General features: G+C 33.9%; 1 non-coding gene across 1 annotated transcript; it reads left to right on the forward strand.

The window, feature by feature from the left end:
• The first annotated feature begins 447 nt into the window (after positions 1-447).
• LOC119507495 lies at positions 448-580 on the forward strand. The gene has a single exon (XR_005211254.1). It is a non-coding gene; the product is annotated as a U11 spliceosomal RNA (small nuclear RNA).
• Positions 581-20714: the final 20134 nt, after the last annotated feature.

The raw sequence follows: 20714 nt of genomic DNA on the forward strand, positions 1-20714 counted from the left end.
AAAGGAAGCTTTCTCACAGAGGTGAAACAATTGCACAAAAAGTGCAATCTTAAAAATTGTACCACATATCCAGGATAAGAAGCAGAAAAAGAAGCCTGAAAAAATCTGATCCATTAAAGATAGGCTATTCTAAAGGTCTAGAATAAGTTAAACCAGAAGAGCCTGAACAAAAAGTCAGTCAACAATAAATCTCTAGTCAAGACAGAGAAACTAACCTTCAGAGTAAACTCATCAAGATAATGAGATGTCTAGACATCAGCAAAAAAGTACAAGCCATACTAAGAAGCAGGAAGAAATGACCCAGTCAAGGGAGAAATTAAAACTTTAGAGGAAACACAGAATTTGGAACAACTAATCAAAGATGTTCAAACGAATCTCTTAAATCAATTCAAGAAGAGGAAGGAAAACATGACTAAAGAAATAAAGGATATTAAAAAGAAATCTGTAAAAAAGGGCTTCTGTCATGAGTGGCACATGTGGGGTGCCTTGGTTGCTCTTCATGTGGAATCAACATTAAGAGATTTCAGAAGCATAATTTTTGTTACCAGGGCAGCTGGTGATCATTGGTCCCGGCATCCATGGCGGGGAAAAATAAAAAAAAAAAAAGAAGAAAAGAAAAATAAGAAAAAAGAAATCTGTGAGCATAAAGAACATGTTGAAAGTATAAACACAAACATAACAGAAATTATGAGGATGAAAGGCACAATATAGGAGATTACAAATACACTACAGGCACACAGCAGCAGATTTGAACAGGCAGAAGAAACAATCAGTGAGCTAGAAGACAGGACAATCAAAATGTTACAAACAGAAGAACACATAGAGAAAAGAATGGAAAAAATTGAGCAGGGTCTCAGGGATTTAAGTGACAGCATGAAGCACAGAAACATGTGTCATTGGTATCCCAAAAGGAGAAGAGAAGGAAATAATGGCCCCAAATTTCCCAGCTCTTATGAAAGACATACATATACATGTCCAAGAAGCACAACATACTCCAAATAAATAAATCCTAATAGACCTACCCTGAGAAACATACCATTTAGAATGTTAAATGCCAAAGATAAAGGGAAAATCCTGAAAGCAGCAAGAGAAGTGATTCATCACATACAAGGGCTCTGTAATAAGACTGAATTCCAATTTCTTATCAGAAACTATGGAGGCATGAAGGCAATAGTATGATATATCTAAGGTACAGGAAGAGAAAAACTGGTAGCCAAAAATTCTTTAACTGGTGTGGCAGTTTGGACGTATTACGTCCCCAAAACTCCATGTTCTTTGATGCAATCTTGTGTGGGCAGACATATTAGTGTTGATTAGATTGGAATTCTTTGAGTGTTTCTATGGAGATGTGACTCAATCAACAGTGAGTGAAATGTTTGATTTGATAATTTCCATGGAGGTGTTATCCCGCCCACTCAGGGTAAGTGTTAATTGGATCACTGGAGTCATATAAAGGAGTTCACAGACAAGGACCTCAGAGCAGCTAAGAGTGACATTTTGGAGAGTAACTGAGAGACATGTTTTGAAGAGGAGCTGCAGCTAAGAGAGGACAAAATGCCCCAAGAGCAACATTTTGGAGAATGCCATTTTGAAACACAACCTGGGAGCAAACAGACGCCACCCATGTGCATTCTGAGCTAAGAGGTTTTCTGGATGCCAATGGCCACCTTTAGTGAAGGCACTCTATTGATGCCTTACCTTGGACACTTTATGGCCTTAAAATGGTAACTGTGTAACCAAATAAACACCCTTGATAAAAGCCAATCCATTTCTGGTATTTTGCTTAACTGTGTAAGCAAATAAACACCTTTGATAAAAGCCAATCCATTTCTGGTAATTTGCTTAACTGCAGCATTAACAAACTAGAATATCTGGCAAAACTGTCCTTCAAAAATGAGGGAGAGGAGGAGCTAAGATGGTGGCATACAGAGGAGTGGAATTTAGTAAGTCCTCTGGAGCAACTAACAAACAACCAGGAACAACTAGTATATAATTTGGAATAACTGCTGGGAGACAACCATGACTGTCCACACATTGTACACCAACCTGGATTGGGAGGAATGTGTGAGATTGCAGCGTAAAATCTATAAGTAAAAACTGCAGGAACTTGCCAGGGACCCCCTCCCCCACCAAGGCAGGCTGAGCTGCAAAACCTCGCTGGGGTAGAAAGCAGAAGACTCTGAGAAATCAAATATAACTCAGCCCAACTCCAAATGGGGATTTAATTAACAAATGTGACTGCCAAATACAAGCTACAAACCTCTAACAAGCAGACAGAGGCTTTTTAATGATGACTGACCTTAAGAAACCAGAAGACTCTGCTGTCCCAGAAGGGGGAGCACAGAAGCCCAGGTGTTACCTCTGGCTGATAAGTGAAACTGGGGAGCCATAGATTGGCTCTAAAAGGGGGATTTCTGTCTTTTTTTCTCTCTCTCAACCTGATGGGCTCAGTGGAGACAGCCTCAGCCATTTTCAGTTTGCAGCACTCTGACCAAGACAGGGATGGAGTTAACAGAGCCAGAGAGACAAGGAAGCTATTCAAATGCAGATAACTCCCTAGGTGGTATATCTTCCCTAAGAGGAAGGAGGTGGGGCCCAGCTCTACTATGGGTCTTCCCTTCAGAACCAGACCCCAGAGCCTGGGGGGCAACAGCCAAACAGAAATAAAAGGGGCCACACTTCCTTAGCAGTCAGGAGAGATATGCTGACAGGTGTCACCTTCTGGGCAGGTTAGGAAAAGCACAGTGGCTAGAAACCTCATAGGAAAGACTGTCAATCTCTAAGACACACCAAGAGGGAGACTTGAAATTGAATATAACCCCATTCTGAGATCTGAACCCACTCTGGTCTGAGAAAACCTGATTGGGGTAACCAAGGAAACCAGATGCTTAGACAAGAGAAAACTACAGTCTACACTAGGAAAAATGAAGATATGGCCCAGTCAAAGGAACAAACTTACACCTCAATCAAGACACAGTTGAGATATTCCTGCACTTTAATGAAACAATCTATTAAAGATTTTCAAAGAAATATTCTAAATCAAATAAAAAATGAATTCAATGAGTTCAGGGAAGATATGGCAAAAGAGATGAAGGCTATAAAGAAAACACTGGGTGAACATAAGTTAGATATCAAAAGTTTGAAAAAACAACTGGCAGAATCTATGGAAATGAAAAGCACAACACAAGAGATGAAAAACACATTTGAGACATACAACAGCAGATCTTGGGAGGCAGAAGAAAACACTCAAAAACTGGATAACAAGACACCCGAAATCCTACACACAAAAGAACATATAGGGAAAATAATAGAAAAATATGAACATCTCAAGGAATTGAATGGCAACATGAAGTGCATGAATGTACATGTCATAGATGTCCCAGAAGAAGAAGAGAAGGGGAAAGGGGCAGAAGCAATAATAGAGGAAATAATCAATGAAAATTTCCCATCTCTTATGAAAGACATAAAATTGCAGATCCAAGAAGTGCAGTGTACCCCAAACAGAATAGATCTGAATAGACCTACACCAAGACACTTAATAAACAGATTATTAAATGCCAAAGACAAAGAATTTTGAAAGTAGCAAGAGAAAAGTGATCCACCACATACAAAGGAAGCTTGATAAGACTATGTGCGGATTTCTCAGTAGAAAACATGGAAGCAAGAAGGAAGTGGTTTGATATATTTAAGAAACTGAAAGAAAAAAAATGCCAACTAAGAATCCTATATCTGGCAAAACCACCCTTCAAATACAAGGGAGAGTTCAAAACATTCTCTGACAAACAATGAGAGAGTTCGTGAACACGATACCTGCTCTACAGGAAATACTAAAGGGAACACTACAGACGGATAGGAAAAGACAGGAGTGAGAGGTTTGGAACACAATTTTGGGTGATGGTAGCATAGCAATATAAGTACATTGAACAAAGAAGACTGTGAGTATGGTTGAAAGAGCAAGGTGAGCATGTAGGACACCAGAAAGGAAGAGGAAAGATAAAGACTGAGACTGTATAACTCAGTGAAACCTAGAGTGCTCAACAATTGTGATAAAATGTACAAGAATGTTTTTACATGAGGGAGAACAAATGAATGTCACCCTTACAAGGTGTTGAATATAGGGTGGTATTTGGGGGAAAACACAATCAATGCAAACTAGAGACTATAGCTAACATAAACATTGTATTATGCTTCCTTTAATGCAACAAAGGCAATATACCAAAGCCAAATGCCTATAGGAGGGGGAAATAAGGGAAAGGTATGGGACTTTTGGCATTAGTAATGTTGTCTGACTTTTTTACTCTACTTTAGTTTAATTCTATCTTTCCTTTTGTTACTTTTTAGCTCTCTTTTTTTTAATTTTTCTTTTCCTTTGTTTCTCTACCTTCTTTGAGTCTTCCTCCTTTTGGTGGAAGAATTGGAGAGGTCCTTATATAGATAGTGTGATGGTGGGGAATACATACATATGTGACTATACAGGAAACTATCGATTGTTTATTTAGGATAGAAAGTGTGGTGGGTGAACAAAGCTGTCTTAAAAAAAAAACCGGTTGTTGAAGAAACCTTGAAGGCACTATATTGCGTGAAGTAAGTCAGACACAAGGATAAATATTGCATGATCTCACTGATTGAGCTAATTATTATATGTAAATTCATAGACATGAAATATAAGTTACCAGGATATAGAACAAGGTTAAAGAATGGTGAGCAGTTGCTTATTATGAACAGAATGTTTAACTAGGTTGAACTTAAGTGTTTGGAAATGAATAGAGGTGATGGTAGCAGCGTTATTGTGAGAATAACTAACAGTGCTGAACGGTGTGTGAATGTGGTGGAAGGGGGAAGCTTGGAGTCATGTAAGTCACCAGAAGGAAAAGTGGAGGTTAAAATATGGGAATGTATAAAACAGTGAATCTTATGATTGACAATGTCTGTGATTAACTTTACAAATATTAGAAATCTCTTTCATGAACTAGAACAAATTGTATGACACTATAACTAAGTTAATCATAGAGGAGTGTATCAGGAAGAAATATATTTATTCCAAACTATGTACTACAGTTAGAAGTATTTTAACATTCTTTCATCAATGGTAACTAAGGTAGTATACCAGCACTATGAGTCAATAATGGAGGGGGGTGGTCAGGGTATGGGAGGACTTGAGTTTTCTTTTCTTTTCTTTTTTCTTTATTTCATTTCTGGAGTAAGAAAATGTTCTAAAAATTGAAAAAAAATTGTGATGGATGCACAGCTATACGATGGTACTGTGGGCAACTGATTGTGCACTTTGGATCTCTGGATAATTGTATGGTATGTGAACAATCTCAATAAAATTAAATTTTAAAAAATGAGGCAGGGTTTTAAATAGTCACAGGCAACTGGAAACTGAGAGAGTATATCAAGAAGAGACCTTCCCTACAAGAAATACTAAAGGGATTTCTGCAGACTGAAAGGATATGAACAAGAGTGTAACTGGGAGTAGTATAAAGAAATGAAGATTATCAGTAAAGGTAACTAAAAGGAAAAGAGAGAGACAAAACAAACAAACAAACAATCAAAACAACAAAGGATAAAATGGGTGAAATAAGTACTACCTTTGCAATAATAACATTAAATGTTAATGGATTAAACTTCCCAATGAAAAGATATGGATTAGCAGAATGGATTGAAAAAAAAAGAGAGAGAGAGAGAGAATTAACAAAACCAAAACCAAAAGTTGGTTCTATGAGAAGATCAATAAAATTGTAAAGCACTTAGCTAGACTGACAAAGAAAAAAAGAGAGAAAATGCAAATAAATAAAATTAGAGATAAGAGGAGGGACATTACTACTGACCATACAGAAATAAAAAGGTTCATAAAAGGATACTGTGAACAACTGTATGCCAACAATTTAGACAACATAGATGAAATGGATAAATTCCTAGAAACACAGGAACAGGCTACACTGACTAAAAGAAATAGAGGGCCTCAACGGACAGATTACAATTAAAGAGATTAAATAAATTGTCAAAAACTTCCCAAAAAAGAAAAACCCATATTGCTTCACAGGTGAATTCTACCAATCATTCCAAGAAGAATTAATACCATTTATGCTCAAACTCTTGCCAAAAAAATTGAAGAGGAAGGAACACTACCTAACTCATTATATGAGGCCATCACCCCCTAATACCAAATTCAGTTGAGGATACTACAAGAAAAGAAGGTTACAGACAAGTTTCTCCTAGGAATAGAGAAGAAAAATTCCTCAACAAAATATTTCAAAATAGAATGCAACAGAACTCAAAAGAATTATACACCAGGTATGCAAGGGGGTTCAACACAAGACAATAAATTAATGTAATATACCACACTAACAAAATGAAGGGGAAAACCAAGTGATCATCTTGTTTGATGCAGAGAAGGTATTTGACAAAATTCACAAACTTTCATGATAAAGATGCTCAGAAAAATAGTAATTGATGGGAACTTCCTCAACAAGATAAAGGGCATATATGAGTGGTCACAAGTACTGGACAAATGCTATGCTGTTCACAGCAGTCATCACCTCTTTGGGTGTTTGCCATTTTTCTTACCTCTTTTACTGGTGTTTGTACAGTAGTAAGGGAAAAATTTGATGCAGCCATATGTTGTGCCCCACTGAACCAACAACAGTTTGAAAACAAGCAATATACCTCAGGGTTGTTTTCCATGAAGTATTAGGGCAGACTTATTTCTTTCTAGAAATAACAAATCTCCCATGCAATTAATGTGCATTCAAATATAGACATTTGAATTTCTAGCCACTGCATTTCATGACTCCACTTTGTTCACTTATTATTTTTGTATTGCATATAACATATAATACTATTCTACATTGAAGTATATGATACATTATAAATATATGTTCTTTTATGCATATTTTTAAATATATAGATGCCATTAAAAGACTTCATGTTTATGCTTTCGTTCATAGAAGGGTATTTAGTAAGTAAGTAATGAACTATGTAGTCAACAGTGATTTCTGACATATTATTTGTTTATGGATAGCTGATGCCTGATGGTAGTTTCTTAAATTCATCATGTTAGAATTTGCAGGCACATCGTCTGTATTTTGCGTTTCAGGTTCTCATAGCAACATGTCTATTAGAATATCTTATATATAAAACACAAATTATACATTCGCAGACATTCTGTACGTAGCTGTGTCTATTTGCATTGGTGTTAATGAGTTTATGATGGCATTAATATAAAGTAGTTTAGCCAGATTTTCTGTGTTGCAATTTGTCTGTAGGAAATAACCAAGAATAAAAGTTACTTTGTTTTACAAGTTATATTTCATACTTTATGCTGCAGTGTTTTTTAATCATTGTCTACTAATATTCTAAATAGCTAACAATGTATATAAATGGTTTTCTCAGTCATCTTAATGTTTGTTCCTAGGCATGTAATTTAGTTCAGAATGATACTTATGTATTTCCATTTATTTTACACACTGTGCACCTTGTGGGTTTATGATCATAAAAGTAAACTAAATTCTTTGCCCTGATAATTGGTGTCTAGTTACATGGCTATATCTTTTAGTATGAAATTTAGAGAAATGATTTTTGATCATTTAATCATTATAAACTACAAAAATTTATAAAAAAAGTAAAAGCCTTCAAACTTTCTGAATCTATAATCTAGTCAGTAAAGTTTCTTAAAGAACCATCTCAAAAATATTTTAAGATATGTTCTTATTGTTATTATTCTATAATAGGAATACTCTACTAAAATATTTTTACATTAAAAAATATAGACGTTAAATGGATGAGATAAAGATAACAAATAATTTACTTAAAAATTTTTTCTACTATAAATCTACAAGAAATTTGTTTTGCTTTTATAAAAATGTTGAATTTAAAGCTTTGGTTTAACAAAAGATTATATTGCACCTGCATGTATTTCCCATTTCCTTAACTAACCATATGATTTTGTTATTAAATAGCAGCAGCATGATTCAGTATGCTTCATTAATTTTTAAGGTTTTGGCTCCAAATGTAAGGGTTTATTTTGATCATAAATTTAATGGCTACCATACCTGAAAAATAGAACTTTTAAAGAAAACTAGCCCCAAATGAAAGAAGTACATTATTAGCTGGGCTTCCAAGTCATGATGATCAATTTCCCAATCAACCCACCCATTATATGAACATTTGTGTTAAAATGTGGCTTGTAAATTTTCATTTTAATGCCGTTTGATTTTTCTTACAAACTAATGGTAAGATTGGGCTTTTTAAATAATTTACCTTACCCATTTTTTTGAAAAACTTTTTAATAGATTAGAAAATTCCTGTTTTTTCACTTTTTAAAAATGTGTGGATATGAGAGTTTTTATAAGTGACAAACAACATTGTAGACAACAATCCTTAAGAATAGTGAGTTTGCCTCATTTAAAAAATATTATTCCCTATTTCATCTTATAGTGTACATTCTAATTAGTAGCTCCTATTTGATTAATTAGGAATAAATTAATCAAATAAATTGCTAAGGAATTTCTCAAACCATAGATTTTTAGTAATTCTCATACAGAGCTCATACAATACATAATATCCAAGAGAATATTTGTTATGCATCTATTATTTTAGTAATTCAAAAGCTTTTATAGAAATGTACCATTCCCAGGAGTAATTCCTTCAGCATATAGTTAAGAAGCCTTTTAATTAAATAAAAATGAATCTGTTTTTCTAAAAAGAGAACAGAAATACAGCATTTTAAATGGATACTCTCTACATTTTGATATGGTTCCCAACTGTGCCAGAATCACCTTAATCTACTGAATACAAAATTTGATGGCAGAGAACAATGATAAGCACATTTAACAATTTCATCTAGGATATTTTTAATCAGATTGAATTTGAGAAACACTGTTTCAAATGGTTTTAGTGTCATTTCAAATCAGAACTAAGTATATTACATGCTGTATGTGACGGAGCTGAAAAGAAACTCAACTAAAGCATTCTAACTCAGGCTCTGTTTTTAGAGCAATGTTATACTGTCTCATGACAGACCCAGCCTAGCATTTCTGCCTCCCAAAGATTTTTAATTCCTTCTCTTAAATTATACCTAAGATTTCTGCTATTTCAACTTCCCGTATCCTGCACTAGTATGAGGATTTTTCAAAATTAACTCATCCACCAAAGTGCTGCATGAAATACATTGAAATAAGAATATTTTTAAAGTTATCCAGAATGGAAATTTTAAGCTTGATCTAAAGGTATGTCCTATTTTCCTTGGGTTAAACATCCTCTTAATACAGTTATATTATTTATCAGATTTGTACTACATAAGTAATGAATTTTGTGGTTTGTTCTTTTTGTCAAACAAGTTATTCAGAATGTGTTAGCATTATGTTTCAAGAGCCTCTTGGAATTTGGTTTCATTTGTGATAAAAAGATAATGCAGGGTGCTGTTGAAGAGGAATTTTGATCTCCCTCTCAAAGGGGAGGGGTCGTTGAAAATTTGAACCAGTTGCAGCAACAATAAAGCTCTATCTTAAGATTCCATTCCAAGCACAGAATATAATGCCTGCATTAACCTAGGGATCATTTTTATTCTTGGTTGCTCACCTTCACCAGCTATCAAAAAAGCTGATCTTTCCTTGTCCCGCATTACTTGCTGTCATCTCTTCAACCAGATTCTTTGTTTCCTCCAAATTTAAGCCCTTTTTTCTATATTATGCTACTATATCATGTTATGTTATATTGTATTTGATTGTACCATTCTTTTATATCATCCCTTGGTGCCTTCCAAATTGTCAAAAATGACAATTTCTTTAAGCAAATTAATTTGTCCTAATATTTATGGAGGAAAGTCCAGAACAGTTCCTGACAAATGACAGGTGATTAATTTAAAATAGAATAAATTATAAAACTGGGTTCTAATAGACCTTCACTGATTCTCTGCATAAGATATAGGCAACTTACACATATTAAATTAGACAAATAAATAAGATAATTTAGCAAAACCTTGATGAATGGAGGATTTGCCTAATGTCTAGTGAGAATCTGCCTGGATTTATGGAAAAAAAAATCCTGTTTATAAGAGTACTCTTTACATTGGCATTATACTGAGTGTTTTGTATTATTTTTTTTGTGGTAACATACATACTACACAAAATTTCTCATTTTGAGCACTGTGATGTTTACAATTCAGTGATGTTAATTATATTCACAATATTGTGTTACTAGTATCATGATATATTACCAAAATTTTTTCATTGCCCCAAACAGAAACTATGTATATATCAAGCAATAACTTCAAAATTCCATCACAACCTCCCAGCCCCTGGTAACCTGTATTTATACTGCCTCTATTCACTTCTTACTGATATTCCATATAAATGAAGTCGTACGTTTGTCCTTTTGTATCTGTCTTATTTCACTCAACAAGATGTCTTCCAGGTTCATCTCTGTTATCAGAATCACATTCCTTTCTATGGTTGAATGATATTCCATTGTATGCAAATACCACATTTTGTTTTATCCATCTCTTGAAGGATGCTTGGATTACTTTCACCTGTTGGCTGTTGTTACTAAGTCTGTTATAAACACTGATGTAGAAAGATATGTTTGAATCCCTGCTTTCAATTCTATTAGATGTACACCTAGAAGTGGAATTGCTGAGTCATATGGTAATTCCATTTTAAAATTTCTGAGTTAATGCCGAAGTGTTTTTCATAGTGCCTGAACCATTTTCTAGTCCTAACAGCAGTGAACGAGGGTCCCTATTTGTCTGCAACTTTCCAACACTTATTATTGCCATTTTAAAATAATAGCCATCTTAGTGGGTGTGGAGTAGTATCTAATGATTGTGCTCTTTTCATGTGCTTATTGATCACCTGTATATCTTCTTGGAGAAATGTTTTTCCAAGTCCTTTGTCATTTTTAAAGTGAGTTGTTTGTCTTTTTGTTAATTACTTAAAAAATTGTAGGAGTTCTTTTTATATATTCTGGTGTTTCAATTTGCTAATGTTCCCTTTTTGCAAAATATCAGAAATGGATTGACTTTTATAAAAGGAGTTTTATTTGGTTACAAAGTTACAGTCTTAAGGCTTTAAGTGTCCAAATTAAGGCATCAACAATAGGGTACCTTCACTGAAGAAAGGCTGATGGCATCTGGAACACCTCTGTCAGCTGGGAAGGCACGTGGATGGTGTCTGCTTGTCTGGGGTTGGGTTTCAGCACCTACATTTCAAAATGGCATCCTTCAAAATGTCTCTGGGTTTGACTCTCTTAGCATCCCTGGAACAAACTCTGGCTAGCATCTCTTAGCATCTCTAAGCATCAGCAAGAATCTTGCGGGGCTATTTGGTCCTCTCTTAGCTTCTCCAGAGCAAACTCTGGGCTAGCGTCTTAAAGTGTCAGCAAGTGTCTGGGCCTTGGCTTAAATCATCCCGGGGCATTTTCCTCTTTCTGCTCTCTATCCAAGCTCCCTTTAAAGGACTCCATTAAACTCATCAAGACCTACCCTGAATGGGTAGGGTCAAATATCCATGAAACCACACAATCAAAAGGTCATACCTTAATCAAAAAGATTAATCAATCTGCCCCCACAAGATTGCATTAAAGAATATGGCTTTTTCTTGGGGATATAATACATACAAACTGGCACATCTGGATATTAAACCCTTTTCATATGTATGGTTTGCAACTATTTTCTTTCTTTGTGTTTACTGCTGTTCTGGTTTGCTAATGCTGCCATTATGCAAAACACCAGAAATGGATTTTTTTTTTTTATAAAAGGGGATTTATTTGGTTACAGAGTCTTAAGGCCATAAAGGGTCCAAGGTAAGGCATCAACAGTAGGGTACCTTCACTGAAGGATGGCCATTGGTAGCCAGAAAACCTCTGTTAGCTTGGAAGGCACGTGGCTGGTGTCTGCTTGCTGCCAGGTTGTGTTTCAAAATGGCATTCTCCAAAATGTTGCTCTTGGGGCATTTTGTCCTCTGTTAGTGGCAGCTCCTCTTCAAAATGTCACTCTCAGTTTCTCTAGGTCCTTCTGTCTCTGAACTCCTTTATAAGGCTCCAGTGATCCAATTAACACCCACCTTAAATGGGTAGGAGTAACACCTCCATGGAAATTATCCAATCAAACATCTCACAGTTGATTGAATCACATCTCCATGGAAACACTCAAAGGGTTCCAATCTAATCAACACTAATACATCTGCCCCCACAAGATTGCATCGAAGATAATGGTGTTTTGAAGGACATAATACATCCAAACTGGAACAATTGTATTTTCACTTTTTGATATTATCTTTTATGCACATAAGTTTTAAATTTAATTAAGTCTAATTTATCTATTTTTCTTTTATTGCTCATGATTTTGGAGTCATATCTAAGGATCCATCACCTAATTCAATATCCTGAGGATTTTCCCCTATGTTTTCTTCTAAGAGTTTTTTGGTTTTAGCTTTTATTGTTTAGATTGTTGGTCCATTTTAGGTTAATTTTTAAATGATGTGAAGTCCGTGCATTCTTTTGCAGGTAGATTTCCAGTTTTCTCAGAACCATTTGTTGAGGGACAATTCTTTCCCCAGTGAGTGGTCTTGACCATTTTGTTGAAGATCATTTGGCCATAGAGGTGTAGGTTCATTTCTAAACTCTCAATTCTATTCCATTGGTCTAATTGTGTATCTGTAGGCCAGTACCACGATATTTTGTATAATGTAGTTTGTGTCAAGTTTTGAAATCAAGAAGTGTGATTTCTTCCATTTTTGTTGTTCTTTCTTAAGATTAGTTTCAATATTTGGAGCCCATGCAAGCCCCATAAGAATTTGAGGATTGCTTTCCATTTCTGCAGAAAAGGCTGCTGGAATTTTGATAGGAATAGCTTTGAATCTGTAGGTTGCTCTGGATGATAGTGAGATTTTAACATTACTGTCTTCCAATCTCTGAAGTTGGGATGTATTTCATTTACCTAGGTCTTCAATTATTTTCAGAAATATTTTATAGTTTTCAGTGTATAAGTTTTTGATCCTTGGTTAAGTTTGTTAGGTACATATTTTATTTTTTTAGATGCTGTCACAAATAGAATTATTTTATTTCCTTTTCATATTGTTCATTGTTGTACAGAATCATAGTCAATTTTTGGATGTTGATCTTGCACATTGCATCTCTGCTGAATTCATTTATTAGCTCCAGTAGTTTACAATGGATTCTTGGGCATTTTCTACATATATAGGGTCATATCATCTGTAAACCAAGATAATTTTACTTCTTCCTTTCTAATTCAGATGTCTTTTATTTATTTTTCTTGCCTGATTGTTCTGGCTAGAACTTCTATAGCAGCAGTGAAAGTGGCATTTTCATTTTTTCCCTGATCTTATGGGGAAAGTTTTCAGACCTTTAGAGGAGAGTGTGATGCTAGTTATTGGATTTTCATACATACCCTTTAGCGTGTTAAAAAGATGTCTTTCTATTCCTAGTTTTCTGTCTGTTTCTATCAAGATAGAGTGGTAGATTTTGTCAAACACCTTTTCTGTGTCAAATGAAATTATCACATATTTTTTCCTTAGTTAAATTAATTGCATTGATTGGTTTTCTTATTTTAAACTACACTTGCATTCCTGGTGTAAATTCCAGTTGGTTATGTTGCATAATTCTTTTATTGTTATTCTGCTGTAAAATTTGATTTGCAATGTTTTGTTGCAAATTTTTGCATCTATATTCATTAGGAGTATTGTTCTATGAATTTTCTTTTCTTGTGATATGAATATCTGGCTTTGGTATTAGGATAATATAGTTTTATAGAATGAGTTAGGAAGTTACCTATTCTTCAACTTTTTGGAAGAATTTGAGTAGAATTGGTGTTAATTCTTGGAATGTTTCATAAAAGTCACCATTGAAGCTATCTGGTCCTGAGATTTTCTTCATTGAGAGGATTTTGATTACTGATTCAATCTCTTTACTTTTTTATTGATCTGTTGAATTTTCTATTTCTTCTTGAGTCAGATAATATAATCTGTGTGCCTCTAGGAATTTGTTCATTTCATCTAGGTTATCTCATTTGTTGGCATGCAATTGTTCACAGTATTCCCTTATAATCCTTTTTTCCCCCTGGGATCATTAGTAATGTCTTCATTTTCATTTCTGGTTTGTTATCAGCTATTTTTTTTTCTTTGTCTAGCTGAAGTTTTGCAAATTATATTTATCTTTTTAAAGAACTAACATTTGGTTTTGTTGATTTATTTTTCTATTCTCTAATAAATTACTGCTCTAATATTTATTTTCTTTATTTTACCCACTTTGGGTTCAATTCTCTCTTCTTTTTCTAGTTTCTGAAGGTGGTAGGTTAGGTTAGTCATTTGAGATCTTCCTTCTTTTCACTGCAAGTGTTTCCAGCTATAAATTTCCCTCTGAGCACTCTTTGCTGCATTCCAAAGTTTTTGTATGTTGTGCTTTTGCTCCCATTCATCCCAAAGTGTTTTTTAATTTTCCTATGTTTTCTTCTTTGAGTTAGTTGTTTAACAGTGTATTGTTTAATTATCATATTTGGCGAATTTTCCAGTTTTCCTTTTGTTATGGATTTCTAGCTTTATTCCATTGTTCTATTAGAAGATACTTTATAATTTATTTCTTTTTCAATTTATTGAGACTTGTTTTTTTCTGACCTGATGTAAGGTCTATCCTAGAGAATGTTTCATGTGAACTTGAGGAGAATATATATTCTGCTATTGTTGGGTAAATTGATCTATATATGTCTGTGAAGTCTGTTTGGTTTATAGTATTGTTCCCATCCTCTATTTCCTTATTGATCTTCTATCTACATGTTCTACTCATTATTGAATGTGTTGTACTGAAGTCTACTACTGTTAATATGGAGCCATCTGTTTCTACCTTTAATTTTCTCAATGTTTGTTTCATATATTTTGGTTTTCTGCTGTTAGGTGGATATATGTTTATAATTGTCATATGCCTGTTAAATTGACACTTTTATCAATATATAGTGTCCTTCTGGTCATTTGGAACACTTTTTTGACTTAATGTATATCTGTCTGATACAGTATAGCTATCACAGCTCTCTTTTGGTTACTATTTGCATGGATTTTTTTTTCCATCTGTTTGTGTATCAAACACTTCTGAAACTTCTAACAGCTTCTGACCCAACTGCAAATAAAGCAGTAACTCAATCCAACTCAATGTTGACTCTAGCCACATGGAATTATGCCAGACTTCAAAAGTTAAGAGTATATCCTCTACAAGATTGCCCTTCAGGTTGCAGTCACAAGTTTGGCAACCCAGGCCATTTGCACTTCTGACCAACTGGCTATAAATTCAGGTGTTCTCACCACCCTCTCAGGTTTGATAATTCTCTAGAATGACTCATAGAACCCATTGAAAGTGTTATACTTGCAATTATAGTTTTGTTATATTAAAAGGATACCAATAAGGTGAAATCAAAAGAAGAGGTACATAAAGCAAGGTCTTGAAGGATTTCAAATGCAAGCTTCCATGTCCTCTCTGTGTGGAGATAGAATAAGTCACTTCCTGGCACAGAGATTTTTTTTTTCTCAATCATGGAAGTTCATTGGATCATTGAGGGTCCCAAGGGGTCTCATTACATAGGCATGATTTATGGAACCAATGCCACTTGCTTGAACTCTATCTGTGGCACTCCTCTCCTCCAAGAGTTTGGGTACTTGGAGTAATATGATGTGTCTCGAAGCCTCAACCCCCTAATCACTTGTTTGGTCTTTCTTCTGCAGCCAGCCCCTAACCAAAGATTGTAGGAGACTTAACCCTTTCAGAAGTCTCTATAGCATAGGAACTTCAGGTGTACCCTGGGCTCACCATGAAAACAAAAGACATGTCTACCATGTGAAATTCCAAAGATTCCAAGGTTCCATTCACAGGAATTAGGGACAAAGATCAGTTAAGTTTTTCATCATACTACATCATCTTTTCAATTCCAACCTATATGTGTCTTTAAAATTAAGATAAGTTCTCTTGTAAGCAATATATAGTTGGGTCATGCTTTTGCTTTAATCTAATGTGCCAATCTCTGACTTTTGATTGAAGAGTCTTGACCATTTATGTTTAAAGTAATTACTAATAGCACAAGACTTATTTCTTCCATTCTTTTATTTAGTTTTGTAATAGTTTTATTTAGTTTTGTAATAGATGTACTATTTTGTCCACCATTTATTCCATTACTGCCTATATTGTGTTTAGTTCATCTTTTATAGTGAGCCATTTAAAATCCCTCTTCTTTTCTTTTTATATCTATTTTTTAGATACTTCTTTGTCATTACCAGGGGGCTTAAATTTAACACCCTATATCTATAACTATCTCTTTTTATTTTATAACAACTTAACTTCTATAGCATATGCACACTGTGTTCCTGTATCCCTCCTTCCCACCTGCCGAACCCTTTACAACTTTATATTATTGTTCTGGATAGTTTTTAACAACTTATTTCAGTATATATGTCATTTTTTAAAATTTAATTTCTTTAAGAGTATAAACTAAATAATTTCTTTCTTAAAATATACTGAATCCAGGAGAAGTAAATAGAGAATATGGGTAACTAAGACCATGTAGATCTTTGGGTTAAACATAGCTAGGTTGCCTAAAAGAAAGAACTCTTACTAGACGGGTATCCATTCTCTTTGTTCCCACATGCAAATATTTTGACCTAACAGTTTATCTAAATAGAAAAAAATGAAGGGAATCCTCAATTAGATCCTGAATTTAGGAATGCCTACTGTATGCATCTAATTTAAGAAAAAAGAATAAAGGTCCCTCATTAATTATGTGCACACTTATAACATTTTATATTTAATGAGCAGGTATAAAATACTTCTCTGTATTTTACCTTTGTAGGCTCAAAAAGATTTAAGTTTTTATGAGAAGTGCTTCCTTAAAGAAAGAAGACATATTAGGTTAATGAAGTGGAAATTTCATACCCATTTCAAATACTTTGAACTCTCTGTGTATACTTCCAAAGTTTTACCAATTTTCATTTATATAAATTTGAAGAATTTTCTAACAGTGAAACACTCTTTGTACTTAGCTTGTATTTATTAAATTTAGAGAAGCATGCTTGTATTGAGTTTAGTGGTAGTCAGCCTACCTCAAAGAGCAATCTGAAGTGTCAGGTAATTTGTATTTTTCTGGGAATTGAGGAAGATGGAAATATATGACTTGAGGAAATCAGATATAATCTATTGCTCTGAAAACTCTACTTAATGGATAGCTATTATGTATTACAAGCTTTTGCTCATTTTATCTTAGACAGTAGTCAAAACCCAGAGTTTAAAATATGTTGTCATCACCAACTATATTTCCACACACGAACTTTTACACAGTTTATATATGGCCCAGATGCCACTTAACTCATTTGTTCTTATCCTTAGCTATGTCTCCTTTCACTCTTATGCAGAATATAATATTTACTTGACTGTCATTCTATCTAGCTTTATAGATATAATTTATGTGATCTTGCTAAAGGAAGAAGTGCTGACAAGTTTATAAGACAAGAGGGTACTTTTACAATATAATCCTAGTACAAGTGTTGAAGTATTCAAATTTAGAGCAAGTTCAAAATTCAGTTACTGATGTTTAAGAGCAAAGTTTGATATACTACTTTTTTCTCCTTGTAAACATTCTGTTAATTACTTGGAGTTTGAGAAAGGCTTACTTCATCCTGGCAGTTCCCTAGGGCTAACAATCCATTGCTGGGTTTAGTAATTATGGCAGAATGCCAGTTACACTGCATGATGAGTGAAATATCTGCTACAACTGTCACAAAGCAACAAAAGTCACAGAAAAAATTTAGAAGCCAGAGGCTTATAATTAGGTTTCTCACTGAATATGTAAACAAGATTTTATGTCTCAGATAAACTTATTTATAACAATGAGAAAATATGTTTCTATTTTTAAAACAATCAGATATAGTCACACTTCATTACTAGGTCTTCACTAGTATTTCATGACCAATGCACAGCACAAAATAATATAGAACATAATAAAAAGGAAAGTTATTGCTATTATTTATTTATAGAATTAGTAATATGAGAATAACTTTCCTATGATCCTAGAAATGCACAGTGTACATATAATTATATATATAATATATTATGTACAAACAATTTAGCTAAGGATTTTTTGGTAATAATCTCAATTATGCTTGAAAGCCTCTTTAGAGAGGGGATAGAGAAATTTCCAAGATATGCGAGAGATGTCTAAAACATGTATTATATACTGCTCAAGGTATCAAAAAGAACAGAATTCCCCATTGTGTACTTATTTGGAGGAAATAGTCATTTTTGCACTTAAATTTATAAATATATGTATCTATGTATGTATAGCAACTTTGACAAAATACATATTTATACTCAGAGATCTGCAGATATAAGATTCTTTCTTGGGTATCCTTTTTTTTTTTTTTTCCTTAATTTGGGGGACCATATGTTTTCTTGATAAGCTTCCCATTCTTACTATGAGGAAATTGCACAAGGACCCCTCAACTTGTTATAGCCATTACTTTATCTATATATCTGTATCTATATCTGTATTGAGTAATGGCTAATATCTATCTATACCTATACCTATCTACATCTATATCTATATCTGTATCTATCTATATCTATATTTATATGTATATGTATATATATATTGAGTAATGGCTAATATCTATCTATACCTATGCCTATATCTATATCTAATTGAGTAATGGCTATAAAAAGTTGAATATATATATGTATACTGTGTGTATACTTCTAATTTAAATTAAAAATATAAAATTACACTTATTTATATATGCATTTTTTTCAATAGTAGTTGTATATTGGAACCATTTTTTTCTTTATGTATGTGGGTTGTGAATTGTTTGTTTCTTCAAAAGAGGTAAATAAAATCATAAGGGAGATATAAATAATAAAGAAGAAAACATAAGTAACTTAGGAAAATGTTTATAATACGAAACACAATAAAAATATATAATAAGAAAAGAGGGTAGAATTGATTAACAATAAAATATGGAATAAAAATATTCAAGACTGACATTCACAAGAATAAAAAAGCATCATGGGAAAAGGAAAACAAAAGTACCATGAGTATGTAGAGACAAAAAATACAAAGCAACTCAGAATTGATTAAACGATAGTTGCAAGTGCAAATTAAGGATGGTTTCTAAATGCCACCTGTGATGGTTAGTTCTTGTGTCAACTTGGCTAGGCTATGGTATCCAGTGGTTCGGGAGAGCAGACACTGGTCTGTTGTTACTGTGAGGGTATTTCAAAGATGATTCTAAATCATCAATCATAGTTAACTGATTGCATTCATGGCTGAGTACATCTACTAACAACAAAGGAGATTATCTTCAGCAAAGAGAGGGGTCTCCTCATCCAATCAGTTGGAGAGCTAAAAGTGAGAATTGAGGATTTCAGCAGACAGAAGAATTTCTATCTCTAATCCAGACAAGCACCTTCTCCCTGGGAATTTATTGTCACTTTCATTGAAGTTCCCAACTTACAGCTTCTCCTAGGGAATTCAATGTCACCTTCACTGAGTTTCCAAATTTTGGCCTTCCCCACAGAATACAGACTTGCTGATCCCCATGGTTGAGTGAACCAATTCTTATAATAAATCTCCTAATATTTACAGAAATAAACAGAATTGTCAGTTCTGTCTCTCTGGAGAACCCTAATATATCACCTCATACGAAAAATATCATACTTCAAGCTGGTCCCTTCAATGTAGCTATTTATATATTTATTTATTTAATAAAGATCATTTATTTACTGCATATAACAGAATAACACCATTCAATTAGAAGATTAATCTTTAAGTATTAGGGCTTGTAGAGTTTTAGAGGAAAATAGAGTGTACAATAATATTAACATCATGTTTAGAATAAGGTACTGTAATTCATAAGAATTGGGCAGGATCTATCAGCACTCTTTACTGCATATATTTTCAAAAGACATAACCTGGACCAGTCACTTGTAATTTGTACCAAATTCCAATTATCGTAATTAGTAGGTGCGGCCCTTTTAAAAATGGGAGCATTGTGTTTGAATCAAAGTTTGCTGAAATTGTATCATCATAAGCATAGATGACAGTACTTTTTTGGGGTAATTATTTAAAGGCACATTGTGAAATTAAGGACTATTTTGATATACAAACTCGAGTCAATCACACTGATGGCTTGATATACAATAAGGCCAGCCCGTTATATATGTGATGCTTGATATACAATAAGGCCAGCTCATTATATCTGTGTTACAATTAAAGAGTCCCAGAAAGTGAACTCGAGGAATTTATTACACTTCCCCTCCTGAGTTTGAGCAAAACCTCATTACTTTCATATTTGTGTTGCAGGGAGGAATTATTTCTTAAAAGACTTTAAAAGCTGAAAATGTTAGCTCTTTGAAGAGAACTTCGTCTTGACTTCAAGAGTAAGGATCAAAGTGGTCTCCTCTGGACAATCTCATTGGTCACTAGCCTTCTCAAAACTGAACCCCACAACAATCTAATGAATTGGGAGAAAAGGAGAGAAGGTGGAGAACATTGGTATTTTTTTTTTTTTTTGAAGTGTTTAAATGGCTCTTTCTTGTCTAAGAAGCCTTCAGCTTCAAAGTTTCTGAAATGATTGTCTAAATTTATGAAAGACCTTAATTTAGCAATGTGCTTTTTTCCCCTTTGATTCAGTTATTCAAAATCTACTTTGGTTGTAGAAATAATATATTCG

Source organism: Choloepus didactylus, chromosome 12 (assembly GCF_015220235.1).
Source record: "Choloepus didactylus isolate mChoDid1 chromosome 12, mChoDid1.pri, whole genome shotgun sequence".
Classification (NCBI taxonomy): Eukaryota; Metazoa; Chordata; class Mammalia; order Pilosa; family Megalonychidae; genus Choloepus; species Choloepus didactylus.